At 44.6% G+C, this 26132-nt stretch overlaps 1 protein-coding gene across 1 annotated transcript in view; it reads right to left on the bottom strand.

Annotated features, from left to right (window-relative positions):
- FAM184A (family with sequence similarity 184 member A) overlaps nucleotides 1-26132 on the bottom strand; it is a 321551-nt gene that overhangs the window by 289082 nt on the left and 6337 nt on the right. The window lies entirely within an intron of this gene.

Raw genomic sequence — 26132 nt, 5'->3', positions numbered from 1 at the left:
AACACAGGCTCAGTGTGGATGAACGTCCAATGAATGAGCATAGAATAAGGAGGGTGTGCGAGAGCAGAGATGGAGGTGTGTATGCGCTCGGAAATACAATTTAGCATTTCTGACAGGTATAGTCCCCACGGAGGGTGAACAATGTGCAGATATATGTTCCAAAATGAAAAACGTTCTATTAAAAACTCATTGTGGATCTCAAAGGAACAGCGCTATAAATGTGCAAGAGATTCCCTTTCAAGTGTGTGGGAATGACTAACTTCAGAAGATCAGCTTAAAGTTATAATATATGCAATACCAGTCATCATTCATTTCTTAAACCACAGAACATCTCAATTACTACTCTATCACCTCGATTCATCATGTGCAGTTTTTTTATTCACATTTCTGTTTTGGTCTTGTAGTATTTGCTGATGTTTTGCATGTGGTTCATGAGTTTTGGGCAAAATAAAAAAAATATTCTTTATTACTGTCTTTAACCTGTTTGTAACATTTTAGTGCAAAAAAAAAGACACATTGTGCTAAAATGTTGCAAAAATTACACAAAAGGTTCAGGCATTTTGTAAATTAGAGCACTCCAGGGGGTACATTTGCATCAAATGTTGTGATTTAAAAAAAAAAAAAACACAATGAAGAAACACGCAAAAATAAAAACATCTGAAAGCCCTAAACTCTGCAGCTCTCTTCTCATAGTGCTCTCAGCTCTGCAACAAGTATGGATTAAAGAGAGTTCAACAGCACTATGAGAGGAAAGCTGCAGCTCCATATGTGTTTGTAATGAAACATAACTTAACTCTGCTGTATTGTGTTAGTTATACAGTGACATGTAAGGCTAAGTTCACACTTCCATTGTTTTGTATCAGTCACAATCCGTCGCCTTGAGGAATTACGGTATCCTGCAAAATATTTTGCAGGATTCCAGTTTTTCCCCATAGACTTCTATTGGCGACGGATTGTGACTGATGATGCTGCGTTGCATCCGCTGCGTCGCGGTCAGTCGTTTTTTGACTGACCGCCGGGCGGGAGCAACGCAGCCTGTAATGTTTTTTGTGCAGTGGAATCCGTTGGATTTTGCTGCGCATGCGCTCTCTGGCTCCTCGCACAGGTAACCAGGATAAACATCGGGTTACTAAGCAACGCGCTTTGGTTAGTTACCCGGTATTTACACTGGTTACATGTGCAGGGAGCCCGCGCTAAGCGGTGTATGCTGGTAACCAAGATAAATATCGGGTAACCAAGCAAAAAGTGCTTTGCTTTTACCCGATATTTACCCTGGCTGTGCACGGAGCCAGACACTTCACCGCTCGGCTCCGCCCCCTCCCGCACTCAGCATGTACACACACACACACACACACACACACACACACACACTTACACTCACTTGTCCTGCAGTCCCCGCGGCACTGACGTCCACCCACCCCGAACTCCACCCCCTCGCGCTCCGCCCCCCGCACACAGCATGTATACATATATACACACACACACTTACACTCACACTCACCTGTCCTGCAGTCCCCGCGGCACTGACGTACTCAATGCCACGGCCCCGCTCGGCTCCACCCACCCCGAACTCCGCCCCCCGAACTCCACCTCCCGCACACAACGGAATCCGGAATTCTGTTATTTGTCATCCGTTGTACAGCGCATCAGTCACATGCGTCAAGCGACGCATGTGACTGATGCAAAACAACGCAAGTGTGAACTTAGCCTAAAAGTTTGGGCAGGTCTGGTCAAAATTACTGTGAACAGTTAATGGAAGCTTGTCACCAGATTTGACCAATATAGGCTGCAGCCACCACCTGTAAGCCCTGATATGCAGCATTCTACAATACTGTATATAAAGTGACAAGCAAAAGGGTAAAAATGTTTTGAACTTTTGACTTTCAGGCTCCATATTTCACCATCCACTACAGCTTTGAGCATGTCAACTAAGTTAGTTTTATAGGCAATCATCTTGGTAATCTCATACATAAATATGAATAGCAACTATTTAGCATTGTAACGCCTGCCTGGATCCACAGACTCAGACAGGCTGTAATGGACAGGCTGGAGGGAAGCCACTCACCAAGCAGGACCCCTAGAAACCTGAAACCCTTTAATCCCTATGTAGGGATTTGGAATTACACAGAGCCCAAGGTGAGCACTACCTGTGGAAGGCTGCGGTCCAATGAGAGTAGTAGTCAGGCAGGGTCGAACCGGGAAATGCAAAACAGGGACAGAATTGACAGGCAAGGAAGTAATCAGAAAACAAAGCAGAGGTCAAATCCGGATCGGGCAGCGAGGTACATAAACAGCAGGCAAAAGGGTAGTCAAGAAACAAGCAGAAGTCAGAACACCAGAATCACTAAACAGAACAGGGCGGGACAGGAACCAGGATACAGAACGATCTCTGGCAGTGGTCAGCAGACAGGAGGAGAAATAAGAAGGGTATGGTGTATTCCCATTGGTTGTAGCTGAATGATGGTAACTTCAACTGGAAGACACACGCCACCTACAGTCAGCCAGTGGTACTGCAGATCCCAAGGAAACCCAGCTCAGTGGATAAGCGGAGTCTGCACCCACCAGGGCCGCTGGCATTGAATCCTCTCTCATCACCACCACTATCCACGGCAGGAACGGCTTCGGCACGGCGTCGCCTGGTGATCGAAGTAGAAGTCGCTGGAGCGGACTACGGTGGGGACATAACAAGCATATGATTAGTTGTGCAGATTATTGTCATGTCACTGTATTGTTACTGTTTTCTCTTAAAAATCTAAATTTTAAATGTTATTACTTTGTTAGTATTTTGTAAGTCTACCTTTGGCTTTCAACACTGCCTGGATCCTTCTGGGGATGCTTTCGATCACATTCAAGAATGTCTCAACTGAAATCTGATCCCAGGCTTCTTCTACACGTTCCCAATGTCGATGCATACTGGTTTACTCACTTGGGTATGTATACAGCTTTTTCTTCAACTCTACCCACAAGTGTTTGATTGGGTTGAGGTCTGGTGGCTAGAAGGACCAATCCAGCACCTCTACTTCATTGTCATTAGACAATTTCTTTGACAATCTCGACATATGCTGTCGGTCGTTGTCCAGCTGGAATATGTGAATCTTTACATACCCACAGTACTCAAGTGTATGACGTAACTCGTCTTGTAGGATACTCACATATAGCTCAGCATTGAGACCACTATCGATCTTGGTCAACTATCCAACGCTTTTGCCTGTGAAACAACCCCATATTATCAGGCTTCCTCCACCGAACTTGAAAATTCCTTCAATTTCTCGATCCGGTAGCCTTTTTTTGCCTTGTTTCTTCCAGACGAATTTACACTCATCAGAGCCTAGTCTATTGACTTTGGTCTCATAGTTCCAAATTACCAATTTCCAATCTACTAGTGTCCACTTTGTGTACTTATTTGCAATCTTGTGCCGATGCTTCTTATGATATTGAAGTTCAGGCTTCATCACCTTCTTTCGGGCCACCATTTGAGACTTTTGCAGCTTGCATCGCATGGTGCTTGTATGGATATCTGTGATCTCACTATTACACAGCATACAAGCTACCTCACCTGCACTGATAGACTTTGTCATGAAGCGATTTGCTGACTCCGATAATTTGACTGGACAGCTACCTCTTGGCATATGAATGGATGGATCTACTTCATTTTGTATTCCAACTGTCATGGCACTCACAAGATGTAATTTGGCAATTTTTTGACCAAGAAACTGCTATCAATGAGCTGTATGCTGCTGTTTCTCTTTTCTTGGGCTGCTTCTGGATTCGAACTAGTGGCCTTTCAAAACAGTGAGCTATTAGGGAAATTGATAACAGGTTGTAATTTGTAGTATACATCCAGACATTTTTTTTTCAAACACCAGGAGCAAAACAGTAACAATGCAGTAACATGACAAGAATCTGCATAACTAATAATATGCTAAATAGTTGCAAGTCAAATTTATGTATGAGATAGTCAAGATGATATAAAATGAAGGTAGTCTCATGTTCAAAGCTGCAGTGGATAGTGTGAAATAGAGCCTGAAAGTCAAAAGTTCAAAACATTGTTAACCTTTTGCGGGTCACTGTATGTGCCTAGGTTAATCTGTATATTGTAAAAAACAGCTTTTATTATACTCACCTGCGGACCAGTTGGGTCAAATGGGTGTCGCTGGTATCGGTCTGGTGTCTCTATTCTTCTTGTGTTTGCCGTCCTCCTTCTTGATTCATGTGGATGACGCGTCCTATGTCATCCACACACACATGTGCGGGCTTTTCTTTAACCATTCCCTATGCAATACAATACTTTGTTCTGCCTGCAGCAGGGCAAAGAGAAGTGCATGTGTGCAGGAGCACACTGGTGGTTTCTGTGTGGATGACGCAGAATGCATCATCCACACAAAACAAGAAGGAGAAAGGCGATTGTAATAAGATTGGAGGCGCCGGACCGAGAGCAGCGACACCCATCGGACCACGCTGCAAGTGAGTATAATAGTTTTTTTCATGTTATACAGATCGGCCTGGGCACTTATATACAGCATTGTGATACTTGCCAAAGGGGGTACTATTAGGTACTAACCATATAGGGAGCCCAAACTTTTGCATTAGCTCATTTTCCTTTTTTGTTAATTTTAAAAAATAAAAGATGAAAATATATAGATTTTTTTCCCTAAAATACAAAGGAAATGTGTCATCTTTAACTTTATGCCTTTTAGAGATCATGTCATCTTCAATTTGCTTAACTCTTCACAAAAACAAAAATTTTGATCAGGGGTGCCCAAACTTTTGCATGCCACTTTATATGTAGCTCAAAATGACAGATAAAATAGTTATGTTCTCAGAAAATAGTGACGCAACTTATATTTATTTTGCAGCGTTTTGATTTTTTTAACCTCTAAAATATAATACTTTGCAAGTTTGGTAATTACTTATAAGATTGAAAACAGTGTTCTAGTATTATTGGGTAGGCAAAAAGAACTGAAAATTTATTTCACAAACTAAATTCAGACTGGGGAAAAATGCAACTTACTCAGTTTTCCATAAAACCATATAATGTTAGGTGTAAGCCTCAGTTTTCGACAATATAATGTGTCAACTATGGTTTTCGAATTGACCACATAATATAATGTGAAATCTATAGGTTTCCATATGACCATATGATAGAATGTGTCAACTATAGTTTTTCTATAAGACCATATAATGTATCTTCTATAGGTTTCCTTAAAGGGAACCTGTCAGCTCCCAGCCTAAGCCACTACCAAAACATTATATAAGCTTATTCCTGGATTACAAGAAGGCTCTTTATTGGCCATCAGTGGCGTACCAGCAATGACAGAAGACTACGCAGCCACTATGGGGCCCATGTTTCGGGGGGACCTAATGCCAGCACCGACATCGGGTGCCCCTGTTTGTCTTCACACTTCAACTGTAAATGCATCTTGGATGCCGATACATTTGAAAGCAATGATGAAAGAGGCAGTGCTCTGCTGTCCGCTCCCTCCTTCATAATTTTCCTGCTGCGTATGATATCTGACAGAGAGCACAATGACGTCACTTTATTGCAGCCGCTGTGCAGACACAGCTTCAGAACGCACCCTGCTCAAGACCAAAGCAGCGGGGGACCTAGGAGTGTTTTTTATTTTATTTTTTTTTAAATCAGTGAGTACACGGTGGCCATAATACCATATGGATGACTATGGGTTGTGTATTATACTATATGGAGGACAATGTGGGTGCATTTTACTATATGGAGAACTATGGGCTGTGCATTACAATATATGGAGGATTAGCCAACATATGCAGCTAAAACCACTTAATTAAAACTAAAATTATCTATGTTTGGCATTTACGAACTCACACTTACTAGGGAATCATATTGCCAGGACAAGTTTACCATATTGTGAACATGGTAAATAACTCCCTCTTAAAAAAAAACGTGGAATTGCACTTCTTTTTTGCAATTTCACAGCACTTGTAATTTTTTTCCCGCTTCCTAGTACAATATGTGGCAGACAGAATGGTGTCATTCAAACTTACAACTCGTCCCGCAAAAAACAAGCCCTCATATGGCTATATTGATTGAAAAAATTAAAAATATGGGTTCTTGGAAGAAGGGGAGGAAAAAACGAAAAAAAATAAATAAATTGACAGGTGGTGAAGGGGTTGAAGCTAATGATGGGCGGACCCAGACTCTAAAAGTCTGGATCCGCACGGTTTCAAACGTACCCGAGTGCCGGGCCTGGGATTCTCAATGAATTTCGGGTAAAGATGAAAACTTTGTGAAGGACGTATTAATCAAGCCGCATACAAGGTTATTCTGGAAACAAAATGCTTACTTCTGCTCAGGCAATGTTCCCCAACTCTAAGGACTGGTTTTTCCAGCAGGACAATGCGCCATGCCACACAGCTACGTCAATTAATGTGTGTATGAAGGACCACCACATCAAAACCCTGTCATGGCCAGCCCAATCTCCAGACCTGAACCCCATTGAAAATCTCTGGAATGTAATCAAGAGGAATATGGATAGACATAAGCCATCAAACAAAGAAGAACGGATAAAATTGTTGCACCAGGAGTGGCATAAGGTCACCCAAAAGCAGTGTGAAAGACTGGTAGAAAGCATGCCAAGACGCATGAAAGTTGTGATTAAAAATCATGGTTATTCCACAAAATATTGATTTCTGCACACTTCCTGAGTTAAAACATTAGTATTGTTGTTTCCAAGTGATTATGGACTTGTTTCCTTTGCATTATTTGAGGTCTGAAGGCAATGCATTTTTTTTGTTATTTTGATCATTTATCATTTTCAGAAAATAAATACAAAATGTATTGCTTGGAAATTCGGAAACATGTTGTCAGTAGTTTGTAGAATAAAAGAACATTTTACCTTTTACTCAATAATATACCTATAAAGAGAAAAATCTGAAAAACTGACAATTTTGAAGCGGTCTCTTAATTTTTGCCAGAGCTGTGTGTATATATATATATATATATATATATATATATACATATATATATATATATATATATATATACACATATACTAGCTGTAGTACCCGGGCGTTGCCCATGATAGTAGCTGTCTGTCTGTCTCTCTCCCAGTCTCTGTCTGTTTGTCGCTGTCTGTCTGTCTCTCTGTCTATGTCTTTCTTTGTCTGTCTGTGTGTATGTCTCTGTCTGTTTCTATTTCTCTCTGTATTTGTATCAGTCTATTTGTCTCCATCACTGTGTCTGTCTGTCTCTCTCTATCTCTGTGTCTGTCTCTATGTGTGTGTATGTCTGTCTCTCTCTCTTTCCCCATCTGTCTCTTTCCCCATCTGTCTTTCTCTGTCTCTTTCCCGTCTGTCTCTTTCCAAGTCTGTCTCTTTCCAGGTCTGTCTCTTTACCCGTCTGTCTCTTTCCAGGGCTGTCTCTTTCCCCGGCTGTCTTTTTGCCTGGCTGTCTCTTTACCGGGCTGTTTCTTTCCAGGGCTGTCTCTTTCCAGGGCTGTCTCTTTCTAGGGCTCTCTTTCCCTGTCTGTCTCTTTCCAGGTCTGTCTCTTTCCAGGGTTATCTCTTTCCAGGGCTGTCTCTTTCCAGGGTTCTCTTCCCATCTGTCTCTTTCCAGGGATGTCTCTTTGCACGATTGTCTCTTTGCCCGTCTGTCTCTTTCCAGGGCTGTCTCTCTTTATCGCTGTCTCTTTCCCAGTCTGTCTCTTTTCCCGTCTGTCTCTTTGCCCATTTGTCTCTTTGCCCGTCTGTCTCTTTGCCCGTCTGTCTCTTTGCCCGTCTGTCTCTTTGCCCGTCTGTCTCTTTGCCCGTCTGTCTCTTTGCCCATCTGTCTTTTTCCCCGTCTGTCTCTTTCCAGGGCTGTCTCTTTCCAGGGCTGTCTCTCTCCAGGGCTGTCTCTCTCCAGGGCTGTCTCTTTCCCAGTCTGTCTCTTTCCAGGGCTGTCTCTCTCCAGGGCTGTCTCTCTCCAGGGCTGTCTCTTTCCCAGTCTGTCTCTTTGCCCCTTTGTCTCTTTGCCCGACTGTCTCTTTGCCCGTCTGTCTCTTTGCCCGTCTGTCTCTTTGCCCGTCTGTCTCTTTGCCCGTCTGTCTCTTTCCCCGTCTGTCTTTTTCCCCGTCTGTCTTTTTCCCCGTCTGTCTCTTTCCAGGGCTGTCTCTTTGCACGATTGTCTCTTTGCCCGTCTGTCTCTTTCCAGGGCTGTCTCTTTCCAGGGCTGTCTCTTTCCAGGGCTGTCTCTTTCCAGGGCTGTCTCTCTCCAGGGCTGTCTCTCTCCAGGGCTGTCTCTCTCCAGGGCTGTCTCTTTTCCCGTCTGTCTCTTTGCCCGTTTGTCTCTTTGCCCATCTGTGTCTTTGCCCGTCTGTCTCTTTGCCCGTCTGTCTCTTTGCCCGTCTGTCTCTTTGCCCGTCTGTCTCTTTGCCCATCTGTCTCTTTGCCCGTCTGTCTCTTTGCCCGTCTGTCTCTTTGCCTGTCTGTCTCTTTGCCCGTCTGTCTCTTTGCCCGTTTGTCTCTTTGCCCGTCTGTCTCTTTGCCCGTTTGTCTCTTTGCCCATCTGTCTCTTTCCAGGACTGTCTCTTTCCAAGTCTATCTCTTTGCCCAGCTGTCTCTTTGCCCGTGTGTGTCTTTGCCCGTCTGTCTCTTTCCCCGGCTGTCTCTTTGCCCGGCTGCCTCTTTCCAGGGCTGTTTCTTTGCCCGGCTGTCTCATTGACCGGCTGTCTCCTTGCCTGGCTGTCTTTTTGCCCAGCTGTCTCTTTGCCGGGCTCTCTCTTTCCAGGGCTGACTATTTCCCTGTCTGTCTCTTTCCCTCTCTGTCTCTTTGCCCGGCTGTCTCTTTGCTGGGCTCTCTCTTTCTAGGGCTGTCTCTCTTCAGGGCTGTCTCTTTCCCCGTCTGTTTCTTTTCCCATCTGTCTCTCTTCCTCTCAGTCTCTTTCCAGGTCTGTCTCTCTCCAGGTCTGTCTTTTTGCCCGTCTGTCTCTTTGCCCGTCTGTTTCTTTGCCCGTCTGTCTCTTTGCCCGTCTGTCTCTTTGCCCGTCTGTCTCTTTGCTTGTCTGTCTATTTCCAGGGCTGTCGCTTTCCAGGTCTGTCTCTTTGCCCGTCTGTGTCTTTGCCCATCTGTCTATTTCCAGGGCTGTCGCTTTCCAGGTCTGTCTCTTTGCCCGTCAGTGTCTTTGCCCATCTGTCTCTTTCCAGGGCTGTTGCTTTCCAGGTCTGTCTCGTTGCCCAGCTGTCTCTTTGCCCGTCTGTCTCTTTCCAGGGCTCTCTCTTTCCAGGGCTGTCTGTCTGTCTGTGTCTCTGTCTCTCTCTATCTATCTGTCTCCCCACTGACATCATATTACCTCACATATAAGCTTCTTATACTAACAGTTTATTTTGTTCCTATAGCAACCACTGACAGTTGCTATTAATAGCATGTAGCTCCTACTTCCATTCAGTTTAATGGCGGCAAGATTTTGGAGAGTAACTGTAAAGTGCAGGGTTAAATTTTCCTGTCAAAACATAGTCTACGACATTCACTGGGTCACATGGGGCGTCTGTGCAAAATTTCGTGATTGTAAATGCGACGGTGCAAATTCCTTTAGCGGACATGCATACATACACACATACATACATACATACATACACTGAGCTTTATATATTAGATATATACACTGCACAGTACAACTTTTGTCCTATATAGTGGGTGTAATTCTCAGTATTTGTATTATGCTGTAAATTCACAGAATAAGAAGTTGTCCGGCACCAAAACTATCACATACTGTGTCAGGACCCGACAAAGTGCCGCTGTGCGCGAAATGGTCGCCGTGGTCCCAGATGTTTCACGCATCCCCCTCCTGTAATTTTAGTTAATGGATGAAATAAAGACATTTTTTTACGAAGGGTCAGAGCCTCCAGTCTTTTATTCTTCTTGCTGGATTTGTATTATGCTGTATATATACACACTGCACAGTACCACTTTTGCTCTCCTGTATACTGGATGTAATTCTCATGGCAGGAAAAAAGGAAGATGTCCAGCAATCACCTCCAGGTTGTATAAAATCCTTTATTTTAATCCATATTAAAATACATCAGTCCATCCGGGAGTTACAAAAATCCAATGAGAAATTATTATAGTTCTTTTATCTAATTCTCGGCATCTGCATTATTCTGTATATATCTATATGGAAAACACTGCACTCTTTACTTTTCTTATTCAATGAGAGAAAAATTTTCAAATCAAGTGTACGTTTTATTTTTTGGCGACCAATAGAGACAGACGTTTCGGCCTCACAGGGCCTTTCTCATATACAGTCGCTTCATGATAGAAGACTTCAGAAAAGTGAAAGGTGAAAGAATATATCCGATATACTATGTGAGGAGTCCCAAAGAAATGGTCTTATTGCCTCTTTCCCAGGATATGTCCATGTGCACCTATTCTGTATATATACACTGTACAGTACCACTTTTCCTGTCATGTATGGGTGTACACCATGTTCCAAATTATTATGCAAATGATATTTTTTCTGATTTTCCTAAATGGTTGGTGCAAATGTCAGTCAGTCTAATAAAAGTTATCACCCGTTAGAGCAGAGGTCTCAAACACGCGGCCCACGGGCCGCATGCGGTCCCCCAGACTGCTTAGTGCGGCCCCAGGCCCGTGCCCCTGTTGACTATCGCGGTCGGTGCAGGGGCTGCAGCCACTGTCTGCGCTTTATGTCAGATAAATGTTTTGCGGGAGCTGCGCTCCAAGAGTCAAGCGCTCTGTGCACAACTATTCCTCCAATGGAAACTGCCTGACCTCAGTTGCTTACCTCTGATTGGCGGATGGCTATGGCTGCATTGGAAACGTTGAGCATAGAGAGCTTAACTCTGCACGCGCAGCGCCGGCAAAACAATCATCTGACATAAATCACTGCCAGGGGCTGCGGCCCCTGCACCGGTTGCGATAGTCACCGGGGGCACGGGCCTGCCGACAGCAAGAAGCAGAGACGAGGAAGCCGAGGGAACGCGGGACAGGTGAGAAGATTGGTGTGTATTTTTTTTTTTTTTGTGTGTGTGTATGTGAAGGACGGCACATTAACCCCTTAGCAACTTAAGACATCGTGGGTACGTCATGACTCCCTGGTACTTAAGTACCCATGACGTACCCAGTACGTCATGGCGAAATCGCGGCTCCGGAGCCCCGGTGGCTGCGATCGCTTTGCAAATACCTTAAATTCGGGGAGGGGACCTCTGCCTGACCTCAGCAGGGGTGGTGTCTCCTCCCCGGACCTATGGAGGCTGTGATTGGCTGACGAACACCGCTCAGCCAATCACAGCCACTGTAATGTTTTAGCCATTGAAAATGGCTGAAACATTGAAATCCAGCCATGATCAGTGCAGCTATAGCACTAATCATTGGCTGGAGCTGGGTAACCTCTGTTTCACCCGCCCCCAGCTCTGATTGGAGAGACCGGCCTTGTGACTGATCTCTCCAATCACTGTGGATCTGGGGCCGGAGCTTCACTCCGGCGTCTGTGAAATCTGAGGGGAGCAATCGGTAAGTTATAGCGCCACTACCACCTTTCAGCCGCCGCCGTCACTGCATCCGACCCGCCACTGCCCCCTTTCAGCCGCCGGCGCCACTGCCCCCCCCACCCATTATACAGGATGGGGACAAGGTGGCACATGACTAAAGGATGGGGACATTACAAGGATGGGCACAATACTATTGGATGGGGACATTACTGTAGGATGGGCACATTACTATAGAATGGGACAACTATAGGATGGGACAGTACTACAGGATAGGGAGATTGCTACAAGGGGACAAGGATTGGGAACATTACTATAAGATGGGGACAAGGATGAACACATTAAAACAGGATGGGCACATTACGATAAGATGGGGACAAGGCTGAGCACATTACTATAGGATGGGGACTAGGATGGGGCACAATACTACAAGGGGACAAGGATGGGCACATTACAACAAGATGGGGAACATTACTAAAAGATGTTGGCCAAAATTTCTATATAGTGCTAATTGTAACACTATTAGTTACAAGAAATGGATAAAATGTAAAAAAAAAACCCTCGAAATAAGGCATGATATTTTTTTTCACCATCAATTTTTTTTCTTCATATTTAAACAAAGAGTGTGCACATTTGTTATAATAAACAAGTAAAAAATGTTCAAAATCAGTGATCCAAAGGTGTGTAAAAAAAAATATATGGTACCAATAAAAATGTCACTTTGTCCTGCAAAGAATGCGGCCCCCCAAATTATTTTTTTTTTCTGTGCGGTCCATACACCCAGCCGAGTTTGAGACCCCTGCGTTATAGTTAAGAGCATTAAAATAAATCCTTTATTAATTATTCTAAAAGAGGAAACCACTCCCTCGAATAATATTCTCAATTCACAAAGCCTTCACCATGTATAATCAGTGCGTGCCCATTTCATGCCGCTTTTAGAACATCATGGTGGAGGTTACTAGTTCAAAAACAACTAAATAAACCAACATAATAAACAAACACAATATGTTTATGCCAGATATGGATTTTTTGTCCAATTTGATAGAAAAACTAAGGCATAAAAAACTAAATATACCTAACAAAAATTCATCATGTTATAATATAATATCCGCCCCATTAGAACTCCATTAGCCAAGAACCCAGTCGGGACGTTAACAGGGTCAGCTTAGGGGTCCAACCTTGCATTAGATGTGGACCGTCCTTGTTAGGACGGGAGCTTGGGGTGGCAGGTAATTTGTTGTTTTATGGTCTCCTGATTGGATAGGGAGAGTGAATGCTGGATTAGTATGCTGAACCCAGGAATCCAAAGGAGAGACTGCCTGCCCCCTATCTGTGGAAGGATTTGGTGAGACCATTCCTGTTATATGCCTAACATATGCTTATAAGTGTGGTATCTGACCGCTGTCAGTATCATATAACAAGTGATGCAATTTTTTGTTAGGTATATTTAGTTTTTTATGCCTTAGTTTTTTCTATCAAGTCGGACCATTGTCCGTGATCTGGCATAATCACCTTGTGTTTGTTTATTATGTTGGTATGTTTATTTGTTTTTGAACCAATTTTGCTATATGCCTAACATGTATATTTAATTGTGGTATCTGACCGCTGTCAGTACAATATATATATAAAAACATGATGAATTTTTGTTAGGTATATTTAGTTTTTTATGCCTTAGTTTTTCTATCAAATTGGACAAAAAATCCATATCTGGCATAAACATATTGTGTTTGTTTATTATGTTGGTTTATTTAGTTGTTTTTGAACTAGTGGCCTCCACCATGATGTTCTAAAAGCGGCATGAAATGGGCACGCACTGATTATACATGGTGAAGGCTTTGTGAATTGAGAATATTATTCGAGGGAGTGGTTTCCTCTTTTAGAATAATTAATAAAGGATTTATTTTAATGCTCTTAACTATATCTATCAATTGGGATTGCTGTATGACCCCTGCGTTATAGTATACATCTAATTTTATTGAAGAAACCTCCCAATGATAACAGTATAATCTTCAAAATTAAAAAAAAACTCAAAATGCTCTGTTCCAAATTATTAGGCACAGTAGAGTTTCTAAACATTTTATATGTTTTAAAGAGCTGAAAATGCTCATTTGTGGAATTTGCAGCATTAGGAGGTAGCATTCACTGAAATAAAAAGCTATTTAAATCCAAAACATCCTAGCAATCCAAGTTAAATGTTAACATAGGAACCCTTCTTTGATATCACCTTCACAATTCTTGCCTCCATTGAACTTGTGAGTTTTTGGAGAGTTTCTGCTTGAATTTGTTTGCATGATGTAAGAATAGCCTCACAGAGCTCCTGTTTTGATGTGAACTACCTCCCACCCTCATAGATCTTTTGCTTGATGATACTCCAAAGGTTCTCTATAGGGTTGAGGTCAGGGGAAGATGGTGGCCACACCATGAGTTTATCTCCGTTTTGCCCATAGCAGACAATGACACAGAGGTATTCTTTGCAGCATCAGATGGTGCATTGTCATGCATGAAGATGATTTTGCTCCTGAAGGCACGTTTCTGCTTTTTGTACCATTGAAGAAAGTTGTCAGTCAGAAACTCTATATACTTTGCAGTGGTCATTTTCACACCTTCAGGAACCCTAAAGGGACCTACCAGATGTCTCCCCATGATTCTGGCCCAAAACATGACTCCTCCACCCCCTTGCTGACGTCGCAGCCTTGTTAGGACATGGTGGCCATCCACCAACCATCCACTACTCCATCCATCTGGACCATCCAGGGTTGCTCGACACTCATCAGTAAACAAGACTGTTTGAAAATTAGTCTTCATGTATGTCTGGGCCCACTGCAACCATTTCTGCTTGTGAGCACTGGTTAGGGGTTGCCGAATAGTAGGTTTATGCACCACAGCAAGCCTTTGAAGGATCCTACACCTTGAGGTTTGAGGGACTCTAGAGGCACCAGCAGCTTCAAATATCTGTTTGCTGGCTTTTTAGCAGCTGCGCTATTAGGCTTTGTGCACACGTTGCGTATTTGCGTGCAGTTATGCTGCGTATTGCACCTAAGTGTAACTGCATGCGTCCTGCGTTCCCAGCACAATCTATGAAGATTGTGCATAATCCATGCGCACGTTGCATTTTAGAACGCAGCGATTTGCATGCTGCTAAAACGCTGCGTTCTAAAAAGCAACATGTCACTTCTTTTGTGCGTTCTAGATGCTTGCTCCACTTTGTCTATGGGAGAGGCAGCATCCAGAACGCACAAATTCTGCATGAATTCTGCAGTCAACAAACTTTCAGATCTCTCTGTCGATGTCGGTCAATCTCTGTCTGTGGATGTCGGTCAATCTCCCTCTGTCTGTCGGTCGGTCTCTTTCTCTGTCAGTTGGTCGCTCTGTCTGTCTCTCTCTCTCTCTCTGTCCGTCGGTCTCTCTCTCTCTCTCTCTCTGTCTGTATCTCTCTCTGTCCGTCGGTCGGTCTCTCCCCCTCTCTCATACTCACCCATCCCCGATCACCAGCGCGGCGCTGCACAGCTGTCACAAGCTCCGGCGGCTTTTCCTCTTTTGAAAATGCCGGCCGCTCATTATTCAATCTTGTATTCCCTGCTTTCCCCGCCCACCAGCGGCTATGATTGGTTGCAGTCAGACACGCACCCATGATGAGTGACACCTGTCTCACTGCAACCAATCACAGCCGCCGGTGGGTGGGTCTATATCATGCAAAATAAATAATTTAAAAAAAAAAAAATGACGTGCGGCCCCCCCAATTCTGATACCAGCCAGGGTAAAGCAACACGGATGAAGGCTGGTATTCTCAGGATGGGGAGCTCCATGTTATGGGGAGCCCCCCACCCTAACAATATCAGCCAGCAGCCGCCCGGAATTGCAGCATCCATAAGATGCGACAGTCCCGGGACTCTACCCGGCTCATCCCGAATTGCCCTGGTGCGGTGGCAATCAAGGTAATAAGGAATTAATGGCAGCAGCCCATAGCTTCCACTAAGTCCTAGGTTAATCATGGCAGGCGTCTCCCCAAGATACCGTCCATGATTAACCTGTAAGTTAAAGAAAATAAACACACACATCCAAAAAATCCTTTATTTGGAATAAAAGACAATAAAACACCCTCTTTCACCACTTTATTAACCCCCAAATACCCATCCAGGTCCGGCGTAATCCACACAATGTCCCACGACGCTCTCAGCTCTGCTACATGAAGCTGACAAAAGCGGTCACAGACCAGACCGCTCTCTGTCAGCTCCACGCAGCAACTGAAGTGAGCTGCGCGATCAGCGATGACATCAGTCAGGTTACCCGCAACCACCGCTGGATCCTACAACTGTGACAGCAAGTCGCCCAAGTGACTGAAGTGAGCTGCGCGATCAGCGATGATGTCACAGGTGAGTTGTGGTCTCGGGTGGAGGACTCCAGCTGGCCGCAGCTAACCTGAGTGATGGCAGCGCTAATCACGTCACGGGTGAGTCCTTCACGGGTGTCCGCTAATCAGGACGCCACACACAGACAGAGCCGCGGTATGACAATGAAGTCGGATGAAGTTCATCCGAGTTCATTCTCATCGCGTGACTCTGTCTGTGTCTGCTGTCAGCGGGCATGTAGCAGAGCTCAATTGCCGGGGGAACGCACTGTCAAAAATACATCCAAAATGCATGCAAAACGCATGGAAAATGCATCCAATATGCATGCGTTGTGGATGCATTTTTTTTTTTTTAAAAACGCAGTGTTTACATTTGTCCTGTCTGCCAGAGGGTGCGTTCTTTTCCACACTGCCAACAACGCAACGTGCACACATACCCTGTATCCGATTAACTTGCCTGGCAGAAACCTTCCTCATTCTGCCTTTATCAGCACGGACACGTATGTGCTCTGAACCAGCCACAAATCTCTTCACAGTACGATCATCACGCTTACGTTTTTGTGAAATATCTAATGTTTTTATCCCTTGTCCAAGACATTGCACTATTTGATGCTTTTCGGCAGCAGAGAGATTCTTTTTCTTTCCCATGTTACTTGAAAACTGTTTCCTGCTTAATATTGTGGAACATCCAGTTTTCCTTTTATTGGGCTCACCTGGCAAACTAATTATTACAGGTATCTGAGATTGAGTTCAGTGACTCCAAAGACACAATACTATCAATAAGTTTCATTGAAAAAAAAATAAAATAATCGCTATGACACTTTAATCCAATTTGCATAATTTGGAACATGGTGTAATTCTCAGTATCTATATTATTTTGTATATATACACTGGCACAGTACCACTTCTGCTGTCCTGTATACTGGGTATAATTCTCAGTATCTGTGTTAGGGTATGGTCACAAGAGCGTATGACTCGGACGAGTGCAATGCGAGAAAATCTTGCATTGCACTCGAACCAATGTTATTCAATGAGGCAGAGCAGATGATCAGCTTTTTACTCATCCAGATTCTGATTGAGCCAAAAATCGCAGAATGCTGCCATTGTGGTTCTGCTTTTACCTTTATCTGGGAGGCCGCATGGCACATGAAATACAGAATATAGAGTAGGACCCCCCCTATTGAGATTTGCCGTGACGTTGGCAGGGGTGGCTCAAAGAATTGATCAATTATTTGCTAAAAATCTCATTTATATTACAGTACAGTTGGAATAAATCTGTGAATTTGCACTTTTTATATGATGCATGCCATTTTCAGATCGTGCTGGCTCGCCTCTCTCTCTGTTTGGTTGTAGTTATGCTACAAATGTCTGGTGGCTGGTCACCACCATGCTATGCACGCCTGATCTTGGTTTGCAATATATTCCTCCGGTTGGTAGCTGTACACATTCAGTTGCCTCACCCTTTCCACAGGCATTGCTAATTAAGCACCATACTTGGATCTGGTCCGCCTTTATCAATGGTTGCTGTCTGGCACTGGGGAGGGTCAGTTCTGATATAGTCCTGGTATGTGTAGAGCTTGCTCCACATGCTGGGACCTGGGCTGGCCTCTATCCACAATTGCCTCTTTTGCAACATAGAAGCGGTTATATATACAGGTTACAGGTATGTATGCTCCATTATGGTTCTGCTTTTAACTTTATCTAGGAGGCCGCATGGCACATGAAATACAGAATATAGAGTAGGACCCCCCTATTGAGATTCGCCGTGACGTTGGCAGGGGTGGCTCAAAGAATTGATCAATTATTTGCTAAAAATCTCATTTATATTACAGTACAGCTGGAATAAATCTGTGAATTTGCACCTTTTATATGATGCATGCCATTTTCAGATCGTGCTGGCTCCCCTCTCTCATTGTCAGTGAGAGAAGTGTCACTTGCACCCATACAAATCTATGGGTGTGAGTGAAACATCGAACTGCACTCAGATGCAGATAAATTTACGAGGAGAGGCCCAGGAAAGGGACCTATATACAAGAAGGAGGACACGAATAGCAGGAAGGCGACAAAAACAAGGATGGGAACGTATGTACCAGAATGTGCCAAGGAGGGGCATATATATAGACAAGGAGGGGGCCTGGAAGGGGACACATATACAAGAAAGAGAACATATATATCAGGAAGAGGACAAAAACCAGGACGGGAACATATATACCAGAATATGCCCAGGAGGAGGATATATAGGCTAGGAAGGGGACAATAAACCAGCATGGAAGCATACAGTGGGTACAGAAAGTATTCAGACCCCTTTAAACTTTTCACCCTTTGTTTCATGGTAGCCATTTGGTAAATTCAAAAAAGTTCAATTTTTTTTCTCATTAATGTATACTCTGCACCTCATCTTGACAAAAAAACCCAGAAATGTAGACACTTTTGCAAATTTATTAAACAAGAAAAACTGAAATATCACATGATATCACATGGTCATAAGTATTCAGACCCTTTGCTCAGACACTTATATTTAAATCACATACTGTCCTTTTCCTTGTGATCCTGTTTGAGATGGTTCTACTCCTTCAATGGAGTCCAGCTGTGTTTAATTAAACTGATAGGACTTGATTTGGAAAGGCACACACCTCTCTATATAAGACCTCACAGCTCACAGTGCATGTCAGAGACAGAATTGTGGCAAGGCACAGATATGGCCAAGGTTACAAAAGAATTGCTACAGTACTCAAGGTTCCTAAGAGCACAGTGGCCTCCATAATCCTTAAATGGAAGAAGTTTGGGACTACCGGAACTCTTCCTAGACCTGGCCGTCCAGCCAAACTGAGCAATTGTGGGAGAAGAGCCTTGGTGAGAAAGGTAAAGAAGAACCCCAAGATCACTGTGGCTGAGATCCAGAGAAGCAGTAGAGAGATGGGAGAAAGTTCCACAAAGTCAACTATCATTGCAACCCTCTACCAGTCGGGCCTCTATGGCAGAAAGATCCAACTGAAGCCTCTCTTCAGTGCAAGACATATGAAAGCCTGCATAGATTTTGCAAAAAAAGGAACCCCAGACTATGAGAAATAAGATTCTCTGGTCTCATGAGACGAAAATAGAACTTTTTGGCGATAATCAATACAATCCCAACAGTGAAACATGGTGGTGGCAGCAGGGCCGTCATCAGGGCATTACAACCATTACTGCCGTACTGGACCCAGTGAAGAGTGGGGGCCGGGCCCAGTTAAGTACATTACACTTAATTAATATTCGGGCCCCATCTCCCGCCTCTTCACCGGGTCCCATCACACCTAACTCTGCCTCTACGGGCCCTGCCTCTTAACACTTCTCCAAGCCTCACTGCAGTTACCACCGCGGCTGCTGAAGCAGGGGGCAAAGTCTGTCATTTTCAGTGACGTCAGATGCTTCTGGCCGCCCCTCTTTTCTTCATGAGGTTTGTACTGTGCATGAGCTAAATTGGCTGCCATGTGTAGTACAAACAAGAGCTCACCGGAAGAAGAGGATCCTCCAATCAACGCCGAGGGCGCCAGGATGGTGAGTATGATCTGTGTGTGTCTGTCTTCCTGTTCCTGGCTCATACACAGCACCATACTGTATATACAGGTCCACACTATATCCTGTATTACAGTGTTTCTGTATATAGTATTGATCTGTGTGTACAGTATGGTGCTGTGTATACACTATACACAGTCCACAGCCTCTATTTTGTATACAGCCCAGAGCCTTTACTAAGTATATATACAGCATACAGCCTGCAGACTTTGCATATGCAGCGTGTTTAGATACCCCACACCCTCTATAGTGTATGTGGCCTCTATTGTGTACACACTATGTACCCTCTATGACGTATACAACCTCTAGTTTGTATACACTCCGCACCCTCTATGGTGTATACAGCCTTTCGTGTGTATACACCCCGCACCCTCTATGGTGTATACAGCCTCTATTGTATATACACCCTGCACCCTCTATGGTGTATACAGCCTCTAGTGTGTATACACCCTGAACCCTCTATGGTGCATACAGCCTCTAGTCTGTACACACCCCACACCCTCTATGATGTATACAGCCTGTAGTGTGTATACACCCCGCACCTCTATGGTGTATACAGCTTCTATTGTGTATACACCCCACACCCTCTATGGTGTATACAGCCTCTACTGTGTATACACCCCGAACCTTCTATGTTGTATACAGTCTTTATTGTGTATACACCCCACCCTTCTATGGTGTATACAGCCTCTATTGTGTATACACCCTGCAGCCTCTATTGTATGTGCAGCCTCTATTGTGTATACAAGCCACAGCTTCTATTATGTATACACCCCGCACCCTCTATGGTGTATACAGCCTCTATTGTGTATACACCCCACACCCTCTATGGTGTATACAGCTTCTATTGTGTATACACCCAGAACCTTCTATGGTGAATACAGCCTCTATTGTGTATATAGCCCAATAGATCCGGTAACAGTGGAAGTTTACAAAAAATCCCATTAGCAGAAAAACATCAAGAAAAACAAGTGTAGTTGGAACCTGAGCTGACCGCAATCACCTAACTATCAGACCACACTAGAAGTAGCTGTGGAGCGTTCCTAAACTCCTAGACGCCACGTCACAGCCGGAGAAACTAGCTACACCTCACAGATAGAAACAATGAAATCTTACTTGCCTCAGAAAAGTCCCCAAAAGAATAGCCAGCCACCGGCATATAAAGATTACGGTGATGTAGGAAAACAAGATACACAGATAGGAAAAATAGATTTAGCAAAGGCGAGGCCCGACTACCTAGATACAAAGGAAAGAAATGGAAACTGATTGCGGTCAATACAATATCCTGCAGAAAAATACCAATTTTCTGATAGTAAAAATGGCCCTGGAGGTCGAACAACCTCACCCCCACTATCTCAGGTACTCTTGTAAATAATGGGAGAACAAAATACCAAAAAGAATACAAAAGTGCAATCAAGTTCGACAGGGAGAATCTCCCTTTTCTTGCAGAAGAGCTAGCAAAGGGGGAACCCCTATGCTCACCAAACTAGAAAAGCAAATCTTCACCTGCAAGAAAACAGATTCCAAACAAAACAAAAAGAAAAACAAAACACCCTAAGGTATAAACCAGGAAGCAAAGCAAAAACTTGCAAACTGATCTGCAGAGGTCTTGCACAGGAAAACAGGGAAGGACAAAACTCCAAGCCAGGTTCAGAGACTGAGGAAAATTCAACTATCATCGGCACCAGCAAGGCAAAAAGTGCTCTCCTATATACACCAGGCTTGTCTGGAATAGGACTTCCTTAATTCCCAATTAACGCCGACACCTGTCTGAGTTACAGACTCAGCTTCACTACCATTCCTGGCAAACCAGAGGGAGCTCCAAAACAGCACCCACACAGATGACATTTACAACACCACAGCCTCTATTGTGTATACAACCCACAGTCTCTTTTTGTAAATAAAGCCTCTATTGTGTATGCAGCCCACAGCCTCTTCTGTGTATACAGCCTCTATTGTGTATGCAGGCCACAGTCCCTTTTGGTATATGCAGCCTCTATTGTGTATATAGCCCACAGCCGCTATTGCGTATGCAGCCTCTATTGTGTATGCAGCCCACAGTCCCTTTTTGTATATGCAGCCTCTATTGTGTATATAGTCCACAGCCTCTATTGTGTATGCAGCCTCTATTGTGCATATAACACACTGTCCCTTTTTGTATATACAGCCTCAATTGTGTATGCAGTCCACAGCCTCTTCTGTGTATGCAGCCTCTATTGTGTATACAGCCCACAGTCCCATTTTGTATATGCAGCCTCTATTGTGTATATAGTCCACAGCCTCTATTGTGTATGCAGCCCACAGTCCCATTTTGTATATACAGCCTCTATTGTGTATGCAGTCCACAGCCTCTCTTGTGTATACAGACTCTTTTGTGTATATAGCCCACAGTCCCTTTTTGTAAATACAGACTCTATTGTGTATATAGCCCACAGATTCTTTTGTGTATGCAGCCTCTATTGTGTACTGTATGCAGCCACTATTGTCTGTGCAGCCCAGTCCCTTTTTGTATATGCAGCCTCTACTGTGTATATAGCCCACAGCCTCTATTGTGTATACAGCCTCTTTTGTATATACAGCCCACAGTCCGTTTTTGTATATGCAGTCTCTATTGAATGTAGCCCACAGCCTCTATTGTTTATGCAGCCTCTATTGTATATACAGCCCGCAGACTCTTTTGTATGCAGACTTTTGTGTATGCAACCTCTATTGGGTATACAGCCAGCAGCAGACTCTAAAATATATATATATATATATATATATATATATACACATATATATATATATATATATATATATACACAGAGAGAGAGAGAGAGAGAGAGAGAGAGAGAGAGAGAGAGATACTAGCTGTTCCCAGCCAGCTAACGCTCAGCACGCCCATTCCTATGTAATTAACGCTGCTTGTAGTTAATTAAACTAAAGTTAATAATGACAACATTCAGTAGCGTTGAAGTGGTTGAATTACGTGTAAAGGAAGTTGATAATTGTCGACTGGTGACGAAAACGTGACGTGAAAAATGCTGAGAGTTGCACACTCACACATCTCAAGCTGAGCTGATTCAGCCAATGACAGACAAAGGTTGCATGATGCTAAATTGCAACTCTCAGCATTTTTCACGTCACGTTTTCGTTGCCAGTCGACAATTATCAACTTCCTTTACATGCAATTCAACCACTTCAACACTACTGAATGTTGTCATTATTAACTTTAATTAATCACCAGTAGCTTAATTACATAGGAATGGGCGTGCCGAGCGTTAGCTGGCTGGGAACAGCTAGTACATATATATATGTGCTTACTGATCACACCTGGACCTTTCTGCAGGACATCAACGAAAAAGTGACGTGAAAAATGCTGGAGTTGCAGTTTAGCATTACGCGGCCTTTGTCTGTCATTGGCTGAATCAGCTCAGCTTGAGATATGTGAGTGTGCATTGTACACAACAGGATTTGTGTCTGTGCTTACAGGACCTGTGATGATGTCACACGAAGGGGAGGAGTCAGGGGGTCACATGATCAGCTCAGTGTATGCTATGCAGGATTCTGCTGTGCTGGTTGTGATAGTGCTGGATAAGGTGAAGTTTATGCGTGGGACGATCGGCTGTGATGACGTCACATGGAGGTGAGGGTTTAGCCAGTGACCAAGAGTAATCACGTCGGCTTATATATATATATATATATGTACATATATATATATATATATATATATATATATACATATATATATATATATATATATACATATATATATATATATATGCAGCCTGTTTACTCACATATGCAGAAATTTTTCCAAGAGTGGGTCGTGGGCCTATGAAATGTTCGAGGGATGGAGGCGGAGCTGGAGCTGGAGTAGAACCTGGGCAGAGTCTCAAGGGGGCCCAAAAATGTTGCCTGTATGGTGCCCTGAAATTCCTAGTGGCGGCCCTGGGTGGCAGCATCACGCTATGGGTTTCTTTTTCAGCTGCAGGGACAGGACAACTGGTTGCAATTGAAGGAAAAATGAATGGGGCTAAGTACAGAGATATCCTGGAAGAAAACCTCTTCCAGAGTGCTCTGGACCTCAGGCATCACCGAAGGTTCACCTTCCAAAAATACAATGACCCTAAGGACACAGCTAAAATAACAAAGGAGTGGCTTCAGAACAACTCTGTGACCATTCTTGACTGGCCCAGCCAGAGTCCTGACCTAAACTCAATTGAGCATCTCTGGAGAAACCTGAAAATGGCTGTCCACCAATGTTCACCATCCAACCTGATGGAACTGGAGAGGATCTGCAAGGAAAAATGGCAGAGGATCCCCAATTCCAGGTGTGGAAAAACTTGTTGCATCATTCCCAAGAAGACTCATGGCTGTACGAGCTCAAACGTGTGCTTCTACTCAATACTGAGCAAAGGGTCTGAATACTTATGAAAATGTGATATTTTAGTTTTTCTAGTTTAATAAATTTGCAAAAATATCTACATTTCTGTTTTTTTCCTGTCAAGATGGGGTGCAGACTGTACCTTAATGAGAAAAAAAAATAACTTTTTGGAATGTACCAAATGGCTGCAATGAAACAAAGAGTGAAAAATGTAAAGGGGTTTGAATACTTTCCATACGCACTGTACATATTAGGAAGGGCCCAGGACGGGGACATATACAGTTAGGTCCAGAAATATTTGGACAGTGACACAATTTTCGCGAGTTGGGCTCTGCATGCCACCACATTGGATTTGAAATGAAACCTCTACAACAGAATTCAAGTGCAGATTGTAACGTTTAATTTGAAGGTTTGAACAAAAATATCTGATAGAAATTGTAGGAATTGTACACATTTCTTTACAAAAACTCCACATTTTAGGAGGTCAAAAGTAATTGGACAAATAAACCAAACCCTAACAAAATATTTTTATTTTCAATATTTTGTTGCGAATCCTTTGGAGGCAATCACTGCCTTAAGTCTGGAACCCATGGACATCACCAAACGCTGGGTTTCCTCCTTCTTAATGCTTTGCCAGGCCTTTACAGCCGCAGCCTTCAGGTCTTGCTTGTTTGTGGGTCTTTCCGTCTTAAGTCTGGATTTGAGCAAGTGAAATGCTGTCACGCTCCCGGTGTCCCAGCAGCCCTCCTTACCCACTGAGCCGGTTCCTGCATCGCACCACCGCTCCATACCCACTGATCCAGTCGTACCTGCATTGCACCACCGCTCTGTACCCACTGATCCAGTCGCACCTGCATCGCACCACCGCTCCGTACCCACTGATCCGGCCTCACCGTCATTGCACTGCTCCTTACCCACTGATCCACTCCACGTGTCCACCGGTCATGGCCGCCGCTCCCGCTCGTGCTCTCCTGTGTCCTGCTCCTGGTCTCATGAGTCTGACTCTGAGTATTAGCCTCATGCCTCTGTATAGGACCAGGCCGCGCCCACTCTCCTGGTTTTATGGACCCAGCACACCTGAAGCAGGATGTGACATACGGCTGTGCTGGATATATAAGACTGGCCTCCCCATAGGGGCGTTGCCTGATCAACGTGTCTAGAAGCTTTGTCTTTTGTGCTAGGTGCTCAGGCCCCCTGGTGCCGTGTCCTGTAGACTTCTTGTCTTTGCTCCCTGGTACCTGTGCCTGTTTTCCTTACCGTCCTGAAGAACTTTGTGACTCTGCTGACCTGGTTATACCTGTCCCGGCCACGCCAGTGCTCCGGCTGCCGTGTACCCTGCCCCCCGGTGGGATACTCGGTCCAGTGGATCCACCTCCTGGGCCCATCAGTCCTCCCGGTCCTGACAGTTTGATCAGGCCATGGATCCCGCTGGAGCACAAACATCTGAGCTGGCCGAACTACGCCAGGAACTGGTGCAACAGCGTGACACCTTACACCGGATGCTGAAATTCCTGGCGTCCATGGACCACCGGTTATATACGCTGCAGACCGCTGCCTCGTCTGAGTCCACGCAGCAACCAGTCTCCGGCTCCGAACCAGTTTCCGCCACGGCCTCGCAACTTCGCCTCGCTGCTCCGCCTCGCTATGCAGGGGATCCCAAGTCCTGCCGCGGCTTCTTGAACCAGTGCTCCCTGCATTTCAAGTTGCTTCCTCATTTGTTTGTCTCAGACCAGGCTAAAGTGGCGTTCCTGATGTCGCACTTGGAAGGCGAAGCTCTAGCCTGGATTAACCCCCTGTGGGAGAATGAGGATCCAATGACCACTAACATCCGGGAATTCCTGCACGCTTTCCGAAGTACATTCGATGAACCCGGACGTACCACCACAGTGACCTCTTCGCTCCTCCGGCTACGCCAAGGGACCCTGACCGTCGGCCAATACGCCATCCAGTTCCGCACGCTCGCCTCTGAGCTGGGCTGGAACAATGAGGCCTTGACGGCGGCCTTTTGGGAAGGACTCTCTGGCCGCGTCAAAGACGAGCTTGCTGGCCGTGACGTTCCACGCACCTTGGACGCTTTAATATCCTTAGCCACCCGGATTGACCTCCGTTTCCAGGAGCGAACCAAAGAGGTATTCCGGGAGAAGCTACCACCCCGTCACGCCTTGTCCCCGCAGAGGCCTACCGCTCCTTTGCCCCTGCCTTCCTGTGACATGTTTCCGGAACCCATGCAAATTGACCGACTGAACCAAGCCAAGCAACGCCGTGCAGAACGGCTCGCCCTGGGCCTGTGCTTCTATTGTGGAGACGGGTCACACATGCTTCGGACATGCCCTGAGAAACCTGGTAGACCCCAGGCCCAAGGGATGGTGGGAACCGCTACCCTTGGCACCGGAATCCCCTCCGTTC

This window comes from Anomaloglossus baeobatrachus, chromosome 3 (genome assembly GCF_048569485.1).
Source record: "Anomaloglossus baeobatrachus isolate aAnoBae1 chromosome 3, aAnoBae1.hap1, whole genome shotgun sequence".
NCBI classification, from domain to species: Eukaryota; Metazoa; Chordata; class Amphibia; order Anura; family Aromobatidae; genus Anomaloglossus; species Anomaloglossus baeobatrachus.
This window is presented reverse-complemented; position numbering and strand designations above follow the sequence as displayed.